Source organism: Balaenoptera musculus, chromosome 6, assembly GCF_009873245.2.
Source record: "Balaenoptera musculus isolate JJ_BM4_2016_0621 chromosome 6, mBalMus1.pri.v3, whole genome shotgun sequence".
Taxonomy (NCBI): Eukaryota; Metazoa; Chordata; class Mammalia; order Artiodactyla; family Balaenopteridae; genus Balaenoptera; species Balaenoptera musculus.
Window position 1 is genome coordinate 78,666,234 of NC_045790.1, and position 19,714 is coordinate 78,685,947.

At 42.1% G+C, this 19,714-nt stretch overlaps 1 pseudogene; it reads right to left on the reverse strand.

The window, feature by feature from the left end:
- The window catches only part of LOC118896384, an 85,811-nt pseudogene that overhangs the window by 32,790 nt on the left and 33,307 nt on the right, over positions 1–19,714 (reverse strand).

The window sequence follows — 19,714 nt, forward strand, 5'->3', positions numbered from 1 at the left end:
TTGGGGGTTGTTGTTTTTTGGTTTTTTTTTTTTTTTTTTTTTAGAAATTGACAAGGTGACTATGGAAATTAGAGGACTTAAAATAGCCAGGACAACTTTGAGAAATAAAAAAGTTGAAGAACTAATACTACCTGATTTTAAGACTTATCATAAAGCAATGGTCATCAAGACAATGTAACACTGGCATAAAGATAGACAACTCAATCAACGTAACAGAGCAGAGAGCTCAGAAATAAACCCAACACGAATGCAGAAAACTGATTTTGGACAAAGTGCAAAAGCAATCCAGCAGAGATAGTCTTTTCAACAATTGGGCTGGAACAATTAGATATGCACGTGCAAAAAAATGAACTTTGATCCATACCTTGCAAAATGGATCCTAAACGTGAAACCTAAAACAATAAAACTTATAGAAGAAACACAGGAGAAAACCTTTGCAAACTTGGGGTAGGCAAAGATTTCTTAAACACCAAAAGCATGATCTGTGAAAGAAAAAACTGACAAATTGGACTTCATCAAAATAAAACATTTCTACTCTTCAAAGACACAGTCAAATTAGTTCCGCTCATTTTATTCACAAGAAAATTTTGGTTTGGAGAACCATTTCTATGGCCACTCTACTCTCCTATCTCATTTCCTTCAAACGTCCCATCTTCTAAACACTCTTAGGTGCTCACTGTCCTCAAATATTTTGCACAGCACCCAACACACAATACATAAATTTTCAACAGAGGAGACAAATATGTTATCTTGGTTGACTTCACATCATCCCATCCCTTAACTATTTTTTTTTTCAATTTTGGAGACTGAAGAGTTGGGAAATAGCTTTATCCCTCCCGAGTCAAAGTATATTTTAATATCAGTCTCTGATCAAAACCAAAACTTTTTTGCATTTCCTATCTAGAAATCAAACCCTGCACATCAGTCAAGGCTCTCCCGAATGTCACCTGTTCCATGAGGCCTGCCTGCCTGCCCTGACTGATTCAACCACAGGAAATCCCTTCCCCGGCCACATTTTATCTGAAGCTCTGTGTACTGAGTTTTCTGTGGCTGTTTATCTTCCCAGTTACCCTAACAGTCTCCATACCCCCCGCAGCACCCAGAGATCTGACTGGCAACAGATCCTGCATTAATGAATAAAGGAGGTCGGGGCCCAGGGAAGAAGGACACAGTGGGAGGTGAAGTGAAGAAGGCGGCGCTTTGTACTGGATCTGAGGCAGGTGAAGGACTCTGCCGCAGGGCGGGTAAAGAACACAGTGGTGAGGAAGGCGCAGGGGACCCTTGCCAGGCACAGGGTCAGGAAGGAGACAAACGATGGGAAATCTGATTGACAAGCTGAAAAGGGTCAATCCCCTTCTGAACACAGTGAGAAAGGAGAGATTCTAGAAAGCACAACAGATTGCATCTGAAATCTACAGGCAAGAGCATACGCTCCTCTTCAACCTGCTGGTTGCCTTCTCCTTCCTTTATTTTTCCTTCTTCTCCTTTTACGTTGTTTCGAATGGGGGAGGTGCCCAATATTTCCTATATAACCTACACTAAGAAAGCTGAAAAGACTCAAAAATTATCAGCTGGAGAAACTGTCTGTCCTGCAGGGATTTGTAACTAATATTTCTGATATGCAGAAGTCCCTTGGTTTTCTTCCACCTCAGATTTGTGTTTTTATGGGTCGAGGTTACTGAAATTGGAACTCTGGCTGAATGGCTAAAACAATGTTGTGAATCTTAAATATATTTCAATAACAAACTAGGATGCATTTTTAATAAAAGAATATTTATGTTTAAGTTTATAAACATTATAAGTCCCCACAAATTAAGTCACATGATTATGTAGATGAAAACGGACTTAAAATCCTGCGTAACATAGATTACCCACCACCAGCTTCTACAGAAGGTAAGGACTTGCTTGTCTTTCTAAATCTCCCAATGACTTCTTAACGTACTATAGAATCACGAGTACCAGTAAAGAGCTCATTTCCTCTCCTAAAATTAGCATATTCTGGGATATAAGTGCATTCTATCTGTTCACTCAGCAGCAAATGTATTTCTTGAATTCATATTTAATATATATTGAACACCTACTACTAACTATTGAATGATTGGCATTTAACTATATTATTATTGATATTGTGGAAGAATAACTGTTGGGTGCATAAGCTATAGCCGAATTTTCTTCAACAGTTAAATCTTGACCTTACACTTGAGTATATATGATACTGGCAAGAAAATCTGTTGGAGATTGTGTACAACCTGCTCTGGCCTTCTTAAAAGCCTTTCTCAAAGGTTACAAGAGTTTGCTCTGAAAAATCATCTAATTAAATGAGAATTTCTTTTCTATGATGTCTTTGAACTATCTTAAAACTATCTGTACACACATAGAGTTTGTTTAGTTACTATACAAAAAAAATCACAAAAAGAAGTCTTTAATCTACTTTTAATTTTAAGAATCGTTGATTTTTACCTACCTACCCTGCTACCTCACCTTCAAACACAAAGGTAAACCAATAATCGTTTTCCAGTCTCTCTGTTTTATGCAGATAGACCAACAATATCAAACTGAAGCAAAATTACAGAGATTTTCTTACAAATTTTCTTCAACACATTTCCCCTTTAAAACAAAATGTTGTTGACATCTTCAATTTCAACATTTCAACAGTTAAAACCCTTTGAGACATCATCTCATTCAATGATGCCTGGGGTGTATTTTCCACAAGGTAGAAGTTTCCTGAGATACTCTCCACTGCTTATCAACTTTGCACTTCATTGCTTCCCCAGAAACCTGCAGGAAATTTTAATTACTTTTTCATTTGATTTTCTAAAGAACCGAAGCGTGATTTTCTGGCATGTGATTTTAAAAAAGAAGGTAGCCAAAAATCCTATTAAAATCTTTTTCACACTACCAGGATCATTTGCCCTGAAAACTAGCCCACTTTTGTGCTCCCAGAGCTACAGCCCGCTAAAAGAGCAAACAACCTTCAGATCTGCAAACACTACCTCCTGAAGGAATCTGACCTCAACCCCTCAGGAGATCCAAGAAAAGAAAAGTCAGTCTTTGGGACTTCCCTGGTTGCTCAGTGGTTAAGACTCCGTGCTTCCAGTGCAGCAGGGCCCAGGTTTGATCCCTGGTCGGGGAACTAGATCCCACACGCATGCCGCAACTAAGAGTTTGTACGCCACAACCAAGACCCGGCGCAACCAAATACATAAATTAATTAATTAATAAAAAAAAAGTCAGTCTTCTCTTAATTGAGTCACCACTTAACTCACTGGTTCATCAGATAAGGAAAAAGCAATTTCAGTCAGCTGTGTATTTACATTTATCTCAATTTACATTTTTCATCCCCAAACTTTACTGGTTTCCAGTTCTGGTTCCCTGAGGTATGAGCTACCCTCTCTCACCTGTGTAGATAACATCCCTTTTGGGCAGTACAACTGGCTTAAAAGCTACTAAACAAAACAGAAATAAATGCTGAATGGTTTCTTTAAATGCAAGTGGTACTAAAGAAGGAGCCATAGTAAAGTTATTACAATAATCTGCTTGAGTGGACAAGGAGAACCCACAAAGCAGTAGTATCTGTTTACCTCCATGTACAGTTTTTGTAGCATTTTCCCAAGACTCAAAAAAAAAAGAGCATTAAAGATAATCTCAATGACCAACCATTGGGCTGGGGGCCCAAGACACAGGTGCAAGCCCATATCTTGCTTATGGCTTCATATCAGCATAAGACTATGCCCACTCTTGGCTAGACGCCTACTTCTCACATGTATTCATAATATTATAAATCCATGTTTTGTGTTTACCTTTCTAAATGACATAATTTCTACAAAGATAATTTAGAACTACAGTGTCTGCTTTGGGGAACTTTCAAAATGAACAAAAGGGGGAAAGGAGTTAAAATATACATAAAAACAGAAAAGGAATAAAACTGCAAAAAATAACAATTTCAAAATGATGGCAGCACTCCAGTCATCTGAAACTCACATATCTGGCGCCATGAAGAATCCAAAAGAAGACTGGAAGTCAGGAAAGGATGAACTGTTCACCCTGTGAGACACCCCTCCTTGGCACAGGACTACCCGCATTCAAGGGCGTTTAAAATGCAATTCTAGTACATCTGATCATTTTGCTTTCTGAGTCTTCAGCAAATGAAGGTACTCAGGAAGGAAGGAAGAAAGAACCAACAATAGTAAATCTGTACCCTGGCAGCCTGACAGCAAAAACAGAAAATGCACACAGGAACTCAAAAAGCCAAGCTGAACTACCATCCCCCAAATCCTGAGGATATCACTATACTACAGGCCAGGATGAAACTCGGCTTCATAATGATGACCCTGAGTTAGCAAGGAAAGCTGAAGTTATTTTGCAAAGAGTTACTAAAAGCAAGGCATTGGGTGACTCCATATGCTTACCAAAAGACATGTGACAGGCTGCCCATGGCAGCACTCTACGTGACAGCCACAAAGTAGAAAGTACCCAAATGGCCATTAATAGTAAAATGGATAAATGAATTGTGATATCTTCACACGATGAATACTCTACAGCAATGGAAATGACAGATCTACAACAACAAGCTCACAAGCATAATGTTGAGTGCAAGAAGCCAAACCCATGTAGTAAGGAAAAGAACAGGCAAGAGATCATGCCTGGGGGTCAGGGAGGGGCTCTAGTGATTGGTTGGAAGGGAGCACGGGAGCTTCTAAGTAACCTGCTGTTTCCTGATCTGGATGCTGAATAGGCGAGCATTCCATCTGTAAAGATTCAGCAAGCTGTACACGAAGCTCTGTGCCCTTTTCTGTATGTGTATTTGTCTCTGAAGAACACATTCACAAAATATTGCACAATATACTTGATGAAGTATAAATTTCTTATCTTCGTGGTAAATCCAATCATGAACACTTCACAATTCAGATTTCAAGTAACCAGAGGCAACCCCAGGCAAAATTTGAAGCACATGATGTTTATCTTTCCTCCCTCAGTTCCACATTCTCTTTCTGGGGCTTTTCTATCTTTTGAAAAGCAACTCCCCACCAAGCGTGGTCACACACCACGCCCTCCCCGTTTCTCATTTCCTCAGCAGAGTTTAATACACACACAAATCTCCCAGGGATCCCGTTAAAATGCAGATGCCTCAGTAGGTCTGTGGTGGGACCTAGAGCCTGCATTTCTAGAAAAACTCCCAGGTGTGGCCAATGCTGCTTGAGTGAGGCCTCGAGCTGCAGAGCCTGAGAAAAGACGTGATTTAAAACCAGTGCCTGCCAAGCTCCTGGGTGCTGAGGAATGCCTCATCCTGGGAATATGAGCATGGAAGTTTTAGGACCCATATCTGGTGGAACATTCTTGGCTTCCCAATGCCTCTCAAATTGCATCCCTATTAGCTCTACCAACTCAGGGACAAAAACTAGTAGTTGGGGACAGTAAAGTAAAAACCTGCTCCTACTCTAGGGAGGTTTGCTCTGTTTCTCATTAAAACTTCACCTTTGGACTTGTTAGCATAGTGCCTTTCCCATAGCACTTACAGGAGGGAGCGAGGGAGGGAGAAGGCGGCAAAGAAAGAAAGGAAGTGAGCAAGCAAGCAGTTAGTTTGCCTGGGGAAGTGCAGCAATGTAAAGTGCTGGTGTGACTTGCCAGATGGCTGAGAGGCTGCTTAAATCCAAGATGTCTCTTCCGTGAGGGGCTCAGTTTGCAGTTACGAATATTTTCATCAAGAGTGAGGTTGTAGGGTGAGAATGGAGGGGTAGACACCAGGGTGAGTAAGCCCTCTTCTCCCAGGGCATCTCAGAGCCATGAACACAGGTAGGGCAAGCCTTTTCCTGGCAGATAGAAAAATGTTAATAACTTTAAAGCCTCCCCAGAAACTTGGTATGTGGTTTTGAAGTGTTTAGGCATTTGGAAGGGATACAAGGGGAATATAACATATGTATAGAGATTTTTCCCAGATTCAAATAAATATTTGAAAATTTTCTGGTGTGTATTTTATAAGATGGAAGCAATAAAAAAAAAAGAAATGCTCTCTGATCTCTCCAAAACTGATTCCCATAACATAAGGAATCTCAAAAACAGAGTATCTGAAAAACATTTTATTTAGTAGCTGCAATGGTTAATTTTATGTGTCAACTTGGCTAGGCTGCAGTGCTTACGTATTTGGTTGTACATGTCTGGACGGTGCTGTGAAGGTCTTTTGTACATGAGATTAATAAAGCAGATTACCCTCCATAATGTGGGCAGGCCTCTTCCAGTGAGTTGAAGACCTTTCAATGAAAACTGATCATCCCCAAGGAAGAGGGAATTTTGCCAGCCTACTGCCTTCCCTGAGTCTCCAGCCTACCGGCCCAGCCTGCAGATTTCAGACTTGCCAGCCTCCACAATTGTGTGAGCTAATTCCTTAAAATAAATCCACCCCTAGCCCCCACCTCTATACACTCACACACACACACACACACACACACACACACACACACACTCACTCACATCTTACTGGTTCTGTTTCTCTGGAGAACCCTAACTAACATAATGGGTTATGTCATTGTACTTTCATTGGAGTTAATCACATAAACAAATACACCAGCTTCACAGTGAATATATGTTAGCACTGCTTAAAAGAGTTGAGTAAGATTATTCAGCTTACTTGGTTGAATAAGTTGAACTCAAGAAGAACTGAATTCTTATTCAGCTGCAGAATGAGAACTTTAATTTTAAATATCATTCAACAGAATAGGTCACTTTTTAAGGGCCCAAATGCTCACATAATGTAACATTTTAATTCTCACAGGGCTCATTAAGATTGTAACAGCCTGTCTAATAGATAGGAGGACTTCTGTGGACAGATTTTATTAGCCCGAAGACAGCTTATTCACTGTAATCTTTTAAGAGAGAGGCAATACATTATCTTTTTAGACCAATATAAAACCTCCAGATCTGTACACATGGAATCAATCTAACGCTCATTTCTGGCTCGGTGCCTTCCTTTAGCCTCCCATGAATTTGTACTCAAGACTAGGACTGCTCAGACACAGTGCATGTTCCTAGAGCGTCAATTAGCTCGTCCCCTAGGTCAACAGGTGAGAGATGCAGAAGTGGAGGTTGCATTTCCCAGCATGTCAGTGCTCTGCGCCCAAGTTACAGCCACCAAACGCAAGCCTATTACCGCCACTGAAGGCAGCCGGCTGCAAGTGAACCCAGTGCTAGGCACGGGGCCCACTCCCCGGGGACTTCTTCCTGGCACAGACATTCCACATGCTTTGTGTTTGTTCATTTTGTCCCTGTTCCCGTAACTTGGCAGCCACAACCCATATACCTCCATCCATCAAGTTACCTTCACCATAAAAAAATAAATAAATAAACTGCAAAATCCTATATTTTCACTGTTTAAAACATCTACAGTTTATCCTGGACTGGTATTCTGGACTGCTGCATGTCTCTGTCTATTAAGAATGTAACGTGGGTTTTTTTTTTACTGTGCTAATATCTTATTAGGATTGTTACTGTTTTTGAGTATTCTGGTTGCGAAGCTGTACAGATACGGAGAGGCCGGCCCCATTCCTACTTTTTTTTTTATATATGTCTTGTGTGTGTTTGCAGAATATTAGGTTTTTCTGGAATGCACATACTACGTTAGAGCAGAAATGCATGCGCTATAATTCATTCATTAACATCCCCAAGCTACTCATATCTGCCAGACTGAAGTACAGGCTATGCCAACAGAGCCCCAAGGAGGAAAAGAAAAAGTATTTGCATCACAAACACTAACATGTTTATGGCATGTCTGTCAGAAAACATGACATACAAATGTCCTAAAACACGGATTTTCTAAGCAAGTGTCAGTTGACTCCTCAGAAATTCTTCCGCCTCAGCCAGAGCAGACCGTAACTCTGTTCTACAGGAGCAAGAATTACAAGGTGATTGTGTCACATCAGGGGATGAACTGTGCGGCCACCACGCCTAAGGAGATGGGCAACAAGCCAGCGCCTGCTGCCTCAACCCCCCTGACCCTCCACCTCGGGACCAGGAAGGCACATGAACACTGAGGGAATTAAAGAAACATGTCTGAGCTACTGCATCTGTATATCTTTATAAGACATACAAACGAAGGCCTTAAGGTTTAAAATTCACTTTCCTCTTTTTATAATTACTCTGACAAAAGCAATTATAATTTGGAAGACCCCAAACACTTACCAGTTGAAGCAATGAAACTGTTTTTCTTGTTTGTTTGTTTGTTTTTTAAATTTTTGGCCGGGCCGTGCGGCATGTCGGATCTTAGTTCCCCAACCAGGAATTGAACCCTGCCCCCTGCATTGGAAGCACGGAGTCTTAACCACTGGACCACCAGGGAAGTCCCATGAAACTGTTTTTTTGAGGAACTAATTTCAATGAAATCATATGTGTCATTCCACCATTACAACTTTCCTCTGGGAAATAGTGTTTACTTCCCATTTTACAACTTGGTATGAGACTAATAGTCAGATAGGAGAAGCCCGAGTACCATGATAAATAATCTCTTCCCATTTCTTCCTTCCAACAATATACTGCAGTCAGGCCCTACCTAAGCTTTACCAAGCTACACATGAAGCAAGAAGGTATATTGTATATACCCTCTTAGGGGAAGAAAGCAGACATCTGAATCACTACAGCATCCTAACCTTCCCCATCATCTAAAAGCTCTCTCTGCCGTCAGCCTCTAAGCTTCCATTCACGGCACATTAGCCTGTTTCAACTACTTCCATTTTACAAATGAAATAAGATCATGTAACCTGGGAAGAAACTGAGAAACAGGTAAAGATGTTTACACGCTCAAAGTGACAGGAGTAGTATGACTGTGAATTTGAACAGCGATTCAAGATAGGAGTAAATGAAAACTTCAGGTTAAAAGACAAGCCAGAGAAGAGTCTGCGGCTCTTAGAGCGTAGTCTTCCAATGATACCTCACTTTAAGCCTTTCTCTTTTTGTCCACACCATAAGGCAGAGTAAACAAGCTCTCATCAAAATCTGACAGCAAAGCTCGGAACAAACAGTGAGATCTGAGGGTCAGAGCAGGCCACTGTCCCAGTGGCCAACACTGGTAGTCCTCTAAGGATGGGAAAGCCAGAATACCTTTCTGGGGCCCGGAGGCCAAAAAGAAATTACTATCTTGAGACGAAACTCAAATATCAGAACCAGAAGGGGTCACCACCAGCAAGCAGAGCTCAGAAAAACTAAGCCACACACAGATTCCTGCCAGGCCCAGGCGCAAGGTTTGGAAGGTTCAAGGTAGGCTGCGGTTTTAAAAGACAGGTAGGCTTCTCCCACTCAGCAGTAATGACAAACATAATTGTGACAGAGGATATACTGAAGGGAAAAAACAAAAAGCAACAAGCCAGCAACAATTAGAAAATAAAGGTATAGAGAGAGATACACAGATAAAGATATAGAGAGATAGATAGATAGATCTTTATGCATCTATCTCTACATATCTCCAGTTCTGAATGCATAAAAGGCAGAGAATCTCTGGAAAGCCTGTGGCTAGCACACTGATAGGCCCCAAAGCCAGTGCCAAAGGAAAGCAGTGCACACAGTCAAAAACACTCGGTGGCGCAGTGGTTAAGAATCCGCCTGCCAATGCAGGGAACAGGGAGGGGTTCAAGCCCTGGTCCGGGAAGATCCCACATGCCGCAGAGCACCACAACTACTGAGCCTGTGCTCTAGAGCCCGTGAGCCACAACTACTGAGCCCACGTGCCACAACTACTGAGCCCGTGTGCCACAACTACTGAGCCTGTGCTCTAGAGCCTGTGCTCTGCAACAACAGAAGCCACCACAATGAGAAGCCACTGCGAGCAGAAGCCCGTGCACCACAACGAAGATTAGCTCCCTCTTGCCGCAACTAGAGAAAGCCCGAGTGCAGCAACGAAGATGCAATGCAGTCAAAAATAAATAATAAAAATAAATACATTTTTAAAATAAATAAATAAATACTGTGTTAAAAAAAAAAAAAACACTCTTCCAGGACCGAGGCTCAACCCACCATCATGCCTCAAGGCTGAAACAAATCTTTATCTCCTTGGAGAGCACAAGATATTACTGGCCATATGAGTGAAAAAAAACACATTTATCTTCAAACACTACAAACACAGTCCAAAGCACCCAGATGCTCACATTTGGAAGATACTCAAGAGCTGAGATCAACCAGAGAAGAGCTGATTTAACTCTCGCATCTCAAGCTGCCTCGGGGCTGTTCTCATTGAGTGGGAAGAGAAGGGAAACTGAGGCACTATCTAATCAATCAGTGTCTCTCCATCCGTCTGCTCGTCTTCTGCCCCCTCTCACCCTGTCCCTCTCTCTCTGTCTCCAGATCACACTCTCTGTTTATTTCTCTCTTTGCGTCCACCTCTCCTCTCTTCCGTTCCCATCTTGCAAAGCACCGTATCATGTAGGTGAAGTGGGTTTACGAAGTAACTGCACTATTACAAAAGAAGATGATCAGAGGGAAAAGCCCTAAAGTGGAACCCAAGAAAGGGAAATGTAAAGGAAACCCTGACCAATGCTGAAACCATGCCTCTGCGTACTTGTAGCTATGTGTTTTAAAAAATCTAGTGAAGTGGGATTGGTGTTCAACTGTTGCTCTTTTCCTCTCTTAGTCATCATCTTTATAGTTGTACAGACATGCTGAAGTAAACCATTTTGACAACCCATATACAGGTCACACATGGGTAATTTTGGTTCCTTCTCCATTAAATTTCTTGCTTCTAAATTATTCAACAAAAGAGTCCTCTTCAACATTGTGTGTGTAGAAAAGGTGCAAATCACGTGAAACAGCTGACCGCATGGGTCCAATTTTGGCACCTGAACGAATCCCACCCTAGCCCTGTCTGGCAGGTCACCAATCACACTAACCCCTGTTACACTAGATGCACCCACCCTGGGTCTGTCCCTGGTCTGGCTATTGTGGCACAACCAGTGCCCATGCACAAACCAATTGTGGTTCCGGTGCCAGCTGGACCCTGTGTTTCTGTTTCTAAGAATGCAGGGTTCTAAGTTAATTTATCAACATGAATCAGTCCACAAATGACACTCGCTATCACTACAAATGGAACTGAGAAAACTCTGAAAAGCTTCAGCTCTGATTAGAGGAGAGAGATGAATTCCTGTTATGCCCTTGCCTCAGTCAAATGCTCAATGCGCGCGTGCACACACGCACGCGCGCACACACACACACACACACACACACCCTATATCCTTTTCTCCTTGCCAATCTCAGAACACACCAGCGTTCACTAGGAACTTGAAAGTATAGGGAGGGAACCAACAAAAGAAATGAAGAGATCACACGCAGCATGAACTAACTGCATTGTCAGTATATGAAGCAAGGAATCAAAGAACACGGGCTTATTTGATTCATTCAGCAAATATTTATTGAGTACACTTATTGTACTGGGTACAAACCTTGCTTTCACCAAGAGAATGCCCCTGGCACCAGAAACTGGCTAGACTAGGTTATTACAAGTCTGCTCTCTGTTTCTCCCCAGACATCCTCTCCCCACTTTATGGATTTTTCTTGGCCTGACACAATCCTCCTTCCAGAATTCTCTTACATAACTACATTGCCTTGCCCATTCTGATTTCACCTGCTGGCTGACCTAGTTCTAGCTTACTAGGAAGTGGTGACGGCCCATCCTGACCCTCTGGACCATTCACACCTGCCCAACTCAACAGGTCACTCGGACACTCCCGTCCCCAGCCTTTAAGGAAAGGAGTCCCTCAGTATTCTAAGAGAAAACGAACTTAAGAATGTGTTAACACATCCCAGAGATCATTTTTATTCTTTCCCAATGCAATGTTATTTTCTCTCTAATATCGCAATTATTGATAACTGAGGAATTTAACCCAAATTTGCTTAATATTTTGATCTAAGAGCTTGAATGATCTTTGAAATGGAAATCGCCACCACGTTTTGCCTCTACAGGAACCAAACATTCTTATACTATCTGATATCTGTTCTCCTCAAACTGTACATGAATCCTCCTAGGATAGGCATGGGACAGGGTCACCTGGGGGAAGATGGAGTGCCAGGCGGGAAACTAAGCCACCAGATGAAATGGCACACCTTCCCAGAGAGACAATTTTCCCCTTGAAAGGAAATACAACATTTTAGATTAAAACAAGCCCCAATATATTATAGAGTAAAATGAACAAATACATGATTTTTTTAAGATAAAAACTCAAGACTTCAAAGAAAGCTCCTGCTTGTGGGCAGTCTGTCAGACTATGCCCACAATACATGGTGTTTCCTGCAAATAACTCCTTGCCTTTATAAGTTCTTCGATGAAATTTTTGAGAAATGTTTAACCCACACTATGAACTTCCTGAGGGCATGAACTACATCTCCTCTTTCTCTTTGTCTCCAGGGACCTAGGACAGTACATAAGACAGTGCCTGGCACAAAACAGGCACTCTGATGTTTGCAGGATTAATTTGGCTGAAATAATGGCAACAGCACTGTCAATAACAAAAGATTTTTTACCACATTTGAATGGGAGGAAGGGAAGGTGAACAGCTGTATGAGGACATGGAATAGAAGCAACCCAATTTACCAAAACAGCTGATGGCTGCCATGTGAACAATCAGACGAAGCAACTCAGTTTATTTCTTTTCCACTTGAACAAGTACAGGAAGGCAAATATTGTACCTGTTAATCTCACAGAAGATGGGGGTGGGGCTTAGGACACAAGTCTACCAGATGACATTGGTGCCATTAAATTTAATAACTTCTGAAGAGTTGGAAAAGCGTTGTGATAATAATAATGTCACCAATGATATTAAGTCCTGGTTTGTATGCTGATCCTAAGAAGGTCATTTTGATCATTTAAAGGTTGTGTCATATATTTGCTGCTGAGACTTGACAACTCTGAAAAGTAGTTCTGTGTGTGTGTGTGTGTGTGTGTGTAAAACGTGGTGTGGGCTTACCTTTCCTTATTCTTAATATTGTTACCTTTTTTAACTAGCTGGACCCAAACCAAGTTACACATGAAAGATAATTCGAAGTATATGGCTTATAGCAAAGTTTAAATTTTTCTACTTCCCTGGTGGAGACACTGCATTTTCACTCATTTGTAAATAATAGAAAAGATGGGTATCACACACACTTTCTCCACACAATCCATCTTATACTGCAACGATTCACTTTCCATGCCCAGTATTCTCGAACTCTCCAAACTGCAGGGAGAGGCTGTCCGGAGGAGGAAGTGAGGACTTCCAGCCCTGCAGGTCTAAGCGGTGAATGGGTGAGCCAGGCCACTGCTGCCTTCCAGGGCTATTTCCTTTTCTGAGTCATATGTCTCAAATATGTGAATTGCCAACCAAAATGATACCTTTCAGATCTTCCTAATAATGACAGCCAGAGATCCATAAAATTTCAACGGAAATCCAGAGAGCAGAAAACCATTTTATAGTATTAACATGCCTGTAGCGCCTGAGGAAGAAGTGAAAATAGCTCAAGACATACCATGACTCCTGGCAGATAGATGCAAATTAATCTCAGTAAAACCCGACTATCTTTCCCTCTATGCCCTGAACCTGCAGCCATCCCCTTTCGCCTGAGAATTCCGTAACTTGATGTTATGTTATTTCTGTCAGAGCCACAAGAGGAGAGAGTTTATTTTTCATGATTTTATTATTTTATTCTGTGATATAAAAAGCGAGTGTTTTCACTCTCAGTTTACAACATATGGGATCAAATGCTGCTCTTTTATTAACTGGGCAAGTCCCTTAACGTCTTTAGGTCTAAATTTCTCCATCAATCAGAGATAAGAGAGTCTACGACCCTGTTTAATTCTGAAAATCAAACAAATGAGCTTGTAAAATAGTAGGCATCAATGAATATTTGTGTGTAGCAATATAAATGCACAACAATGTCTTGTTTTCTATGTAGTAGCAGGAAAACAGGGAGTACAATAACTGCTATAGAGAAAGCCAAACTGGCTAACAGCTCGGGTCGCGGCTCAGGTGCCGCTCAGGTGCAGCCAGGAGGCCTGGAGTAGAAGGTGACGTAATCAAGTCGCTGAGAAGTGGGAGCGCTCCTAAATCAGTGTCTGGGAAGATTCTCCGGACGCTGCGGATTTCACTTCGGCCTGTATAACTAACAAAGTGCCCTTTGCAGGGCTCAGATATGAGCAAGTAAAACCTTCTCCCCAAACTCTGCGTCTGAACGCATTCCCTTTCCTTAACACTAGGGCATCTCATCTTGGGGAAGTTAAAGCGAGTCGGTGAATGGAGAAAAAGGAACTCAGAGAGAGACTAGGAGGTCTGCACACTCCACAGTGTAAGAGGGAGAGATGGCAGCGCCCCTGGGAGGACAGGAAACACCACCACCACCTCCCGCCCTCCAAACCACACACGCACCTGGGGATGAACTTGGCCTCGTCCCAGAGTCGTGCCTGGAAGTCCTGCTACGCCTAGCCAGGCCTCGCCGCGTCCCAGGAGACGGCCAGAGCCGCCGCCGCGTCCTTGTCGCCCTCGTCCTCCTCGCTGTCCCCGGGGTCGGACCCCGCCTGGTTCTCGCGGCCCCCAGGCAAGGCGCCGTCCCCCGCGGCCGGCCCAGCGGAAGCCGAGCGCAAACTCCTGGAAGGTGAGGCGCAGTCGCGGTCGGCTTCGAGCCTCCGGAGCCGGCCTCGGCGTCGGCCGGCAGCACGCGCAGCTCCGCCCACAGCGCGTGAACTTCTTGCGCTCCAGGTGCCCTGAGTGGTTCGCAGGCAACGAAGGCGGAGCGTAGCACGGCCAGCTCCTCCAAGTCCCCGTCCCGCCTGGTGGGGCCAACCGAAAGGGCTCCGCGGCGCGACGGGGCACGCGGTCCGCCCCGGCTGTGGCGACAGCGGGGAGTCCGGGGCCACCTGCTGTCCCCGGGGAGCCGCGGCAAGTTCGGCGCGTCGGGCTGATTTGGCCACTGGCGGGAACCTCCGGGCGAGGCGAGGCGCCTGGGTGGGTCGGGACGGCGCGCTCCGACGCGGCTTAGGGTTCTGCCAGCCCTGGAGTGGTGCCAGCGCGCCCCTGGCCCCGCGCAAAAATGCCCGCCCGCGACTGAGTGCCCGGCGGGGCCTGGCTCTGCCCAGCCTGGGAGGAGGAGCGCCCAGCACTGGTTCCCACGCCTCCGGGATCCCGGCTGTGCTTTCCGTGCAGAACTCTGGAGCCTGGGTTTGCGGCTCTTGGAGTTGGGGGGCCCGGCCGGAGCTGGGAGTGAGGCAGTAGGCTCTTCGGCGTAAACAGTGTTTACTCGGGTCAATCAAGAGCTGGCAGGAGCGTAGGGAGCTAACTAACTGGACAGAAAGAGGAAAGGAAAGTACGGGTAGGATTCCAAATTGGTTAACGTTATGTGTATTTTATTATTTTCTGATTCCGGAAAATTGGTAAACTTCTGTATATACAAGATTTACCAGAAGACCCCCATTCTCTGATTTTACTGGCTTTCTTTAATGCATGTCCGTCCAACATTAAGATCCAACTAGTTAATGCACATTAGGAATCACATAGATCTTCCAGATCCTCAAATCCAAATAATTTTTCTGTTCTTGTCTCCAAAACCCGAGAAAATTAATAACCAAAATCCTTGACAGGCAGCAATATTTAAACAAGGACTGAGATAGCTTTTAAACAAAGCTTATGGAAATTATATGTGCAGATGTATGTTACCCTTTGATCTTAATTTCAACAGTGCTATTGTTTCTTTAATACTGGCTGCTTAATGGGTATAAGATCTTTAAAATTCATCCATTTTTATCCTTTTTTTAAAAATCTCATCTTATTTTCAAGAGACCCTCACTTTGTCGTATGACTTATGTATATGTTCCCTTTGGTGATTCTCATAGCTTGTGAAAATGCATTTGAGTTATTTTTACTTTATCACATCAGTTCCCTCCACTTTTTAGACTTTTTTATTTATTTCCATTTCTTTTAGTAATGACTCTGTATTCCATTTATTCTCATTCTGGATTCTCTCTATTGCTTACTACTTTGATTGTTTTCAGTGTCATAAAAATAGAGGATTTGACTGACACATTTCTTCAAGCTGATGTTCTTAAACAGAAAGCTAAATGCTAAACATCTGAAGAACTGTTTCTTCTTGAATAGTACAATAAATAAGGTCAACACTCACAGCATCTGTCAAGCTGTAAATGCCACTGATATTCGCCATCTGTAAATTTAACTGGTAAATTATGAGAGGCATTCTATTAAGAAGCCCTGGTCTTAGCAATCTAATTGCTAAATGAATATAGTTCTGTACAAGTAGATAGCTAATACATTGGAATGAATTTTATTATTAGTGCAATATAAATTGTTATTGATTTTGAGTTTATGTGCTTTCCTGTTTATTCTAAAGACTGATTTTTCCATATAAAGTAAAAAGTGGCCTCGGTAATGCCACTTATTACCTCGGTAATGCCTTTAAAGCTTTTCAAATATACTTATTAAACTGAATCTTTGAAATATTATCATTCTGTTAGCAATTAATAAATATCTGTATTTTTCAAAATAGATAAGTTAATATTTTTAACTGCTTTGCCAGAAATGCTTTCTTGAAGACTGCTCTTGCAACTTCCTTCCTTAACTCACACTGACCTTTGCACTCAATTCTAAATTCTTATATTCTTTGACCTGCTTTGTCCTTTCAATAAGCCCCTTCACTGAGGAGTCATCAAGAAACATGGATTATTCCAAACGTCTGTGTACACGCCTTCTCATTCCCACTGATTTTACTCTACTCCAGACAGTTATCACAACAGTTATCATAACAACACAACAAACACCTAGTGATTTAAAATAGCAACCATTGGGACTTCCCTGGTGGCTCAGTGGTTAAGAATCTGCCTGCCAATGCAGGGTATACGGGTTCGAGCCCTGGTCCAGGAAGATACCACATGCTGCGGAGCAACTAAGCCCGTGCGCCACAACTACTGAGCCTGCGCTCTAGAGCCTTCAAGCCACAACTACTGAGCCCGCGTGCTGTAACTTCTGAAGCCCGTGCACCTAGAGCCCATGTTCCACTACAAGAGAAGCCACCACAATGAGAAGCCCACACACCACAACGAAGAGTAGCCCCCGCTCGCCACAACTAGAGAAAGCCCGCGCGCAGCAAAAAAGACCCAACGCAGCCAAAAATTTTAAAAAATAAATAAATAAATAAATAAATAAATTTATTTAAAAAAATAAAAAATAAAAAAAAATTAAAAAAATAAAATAAAATAAAATAGCAACCATTTTATTTGCATAATCTCACTGCCATCAACTTGGGCAGGGCTCAGGTAGATGGTTTTTCTGCTGGCTTGCCTGGGATCATATAGTCATGGTAGCTTTACTCTGGCTGCGTGGCCTTAAGAGTGCCTCACTCATACGTCTGGAAGCTGGTGCTGGCTGTTAGCTGGACATGTGTCTTCAGGAGGCTCACACTAGCTTTGTCACATGGTGGCAGTGTTCCAAGAAGTTTAGTACCAATGCACAAATGCTTTTCAAGCCTCAGCTTGTGTCATGTTTGTTGCTATTCCATGGATCAAAGGAAGTCACATGGCCAAGCTCTAAGTCAATGGAGGAGGGGATTATACAAGGTCATGAAAACAGGGAGATGTACTTTATTGGAGGCCCTTACTATAATAATATACCATACTTAGCCTCTAACACATTCTCTCAGGCTCCTGTCCTGCCAACCTCCTGTTCGTTCTACACAACCACAGCTGGACAGTCCTTCTTAAACACCAATTATTCTGTCATTTTGGAGCTTAGTGTTTCTCAATCAGTGGTAATTTTGTTCCCCGGGAGACATGTGGCAATATCTGGAGACATTTTTGGTTGTCACAATTTGAAAAGGGGGAGATGCTAGTATCTAGTAGGTAGAGGTCAGGGATGCAGCTAAACATCCTATGATGCACAGGCCCAGCCACCCATAACAAAAAAACTATCTGGTCAAAAATGTCAGTAGTCCTGAGGTTGAGAAAGCCTGCACCCAAGCTCATCAACCCCTAGAGGTGTCCCAGTAAAAAGAGAACCAAGGGTAAGCTCTTCATCTGGGCATCCAAAATCCTCTACAATCTGGTCCCACCTTTTACTGTATATACAAACATTTCTCCCTTTAGTCTCCGTCAGGGCTCCTCCTGTCCCCCAAATATGCCACACTTGATTACATGACTAATTTGAAAGCTCCTTATTGTCATGACAAAATGTAAATACTAAACATCCTTTAGCTTTTTTCACTTCTACCTAACCAAACCATTTCCCAGCCTTAGGGGAAGAGTTGGATCCTGCTTTTCCTACCAAAGTTTCCACAGTTTCATTATGACATGTCACTTACAAGGACATTGCTTAGCATGTACTATGTCAGCTCAGGCCACAGGAATGCTTTTTTCTTTTCTTTTTTAGTCTTTTTCACAGTTTTATTTTTCACGTTAAAACGCTGATTCATCTGGAATTTATTTTGGGTCAGGTGTGAGTTGTAGATTCAACTTTATTTTTTTCTGAATTTCTGCCTAGTTGTTTCAACACCATTTATACAATCTCTTCGCCATGGATTTAAATACCACCTTTAGCATATACTAAATTCCTGTACGTATTTGAGTTTATTTCTGGACTTTGTAGTCTGTTCTATCAAGGAATCACTCACATTTTGAAAGGACTCTTCAGCTTATAAAAAGATTCGTAAAGGAGTCCTATTGGGTTGCTTTTCGTATTTTTAAGTGTTTAAAGTACCTCACAAGGTACTAAGGAATGCTTTTGAATATTCCTAGAAATATACTCAGGGGAAGGCAAATGTTACATAATCTATCTTTACTATTTTGAAAAATTAGAGGAAAGAGAGGAGAAAAAAGAAATAGGAGGCATTTATTTTCTATTTTAGCATCCAGAAACAGCTAAAGGCAGTGCACAACTACTTCCTTGGCGTGAAATATTCTCCACAGTAAGTCTAAGGGTGTGGCATTGTCTGCAGTTTGTGAAAGGGCCCTATGGAATACATGGGCTACCTAGAAGTCACTGCAATGCCCTGACACAAGTCCTGCTGAAATCAACACATCTGACATTGCTGTAGTACACTGTAGTACATATAAAACCAGAGTGTATACAATTAAATATTTGTGAGTTGTAAGAGAGAAAATATTCCTTTCAGAGTTATCCAACTTATTCTTGTCTCATAATATATGAGTGACTGAAGAAAAGCAGATTGCAATGTACCATAGTAATCTCAGGTAAAAATTTAAATGCATTACAAGCAAGCAAGAAAATACAAACACTTAAAATTCTGTACTTTTTTACTTTATCATTATTTAGATGGGTGGAGAGGGCAGAGATGTTTGGCATGCAAAATGCATTATTTTTGTATGAGATGTCAAAATTTCCTGTGCAGTTACCTCTTGCTTACCTATCTCCATCTAAATTTTAAAATAATTTATATCTACAGCTGGCAGAACTTAAAGTGATGTCTGTATTATTGATCAATCTATGACTCAAAATACTGAATAAAGTAAGGTTACTTCAAAAAATCTTATATCTTATTTTAATTGGGAAAATTTCTGGGCATATTTAACTAAGTATATTTTCAAAGTCTTTGTTGCTAGAAATGCTATTTTCCTGAAAACATTAGCAGGTAAGGGCAGACGTGTTGTGAAATACTTTGACTCTTTCGTAAGCTTCTTTTATTTTGCACAGGTCAGAAGTGATGGTACAGCTGCAAAGATGGAGAATCTTCAATATAAAAAAAGAAAAGACAA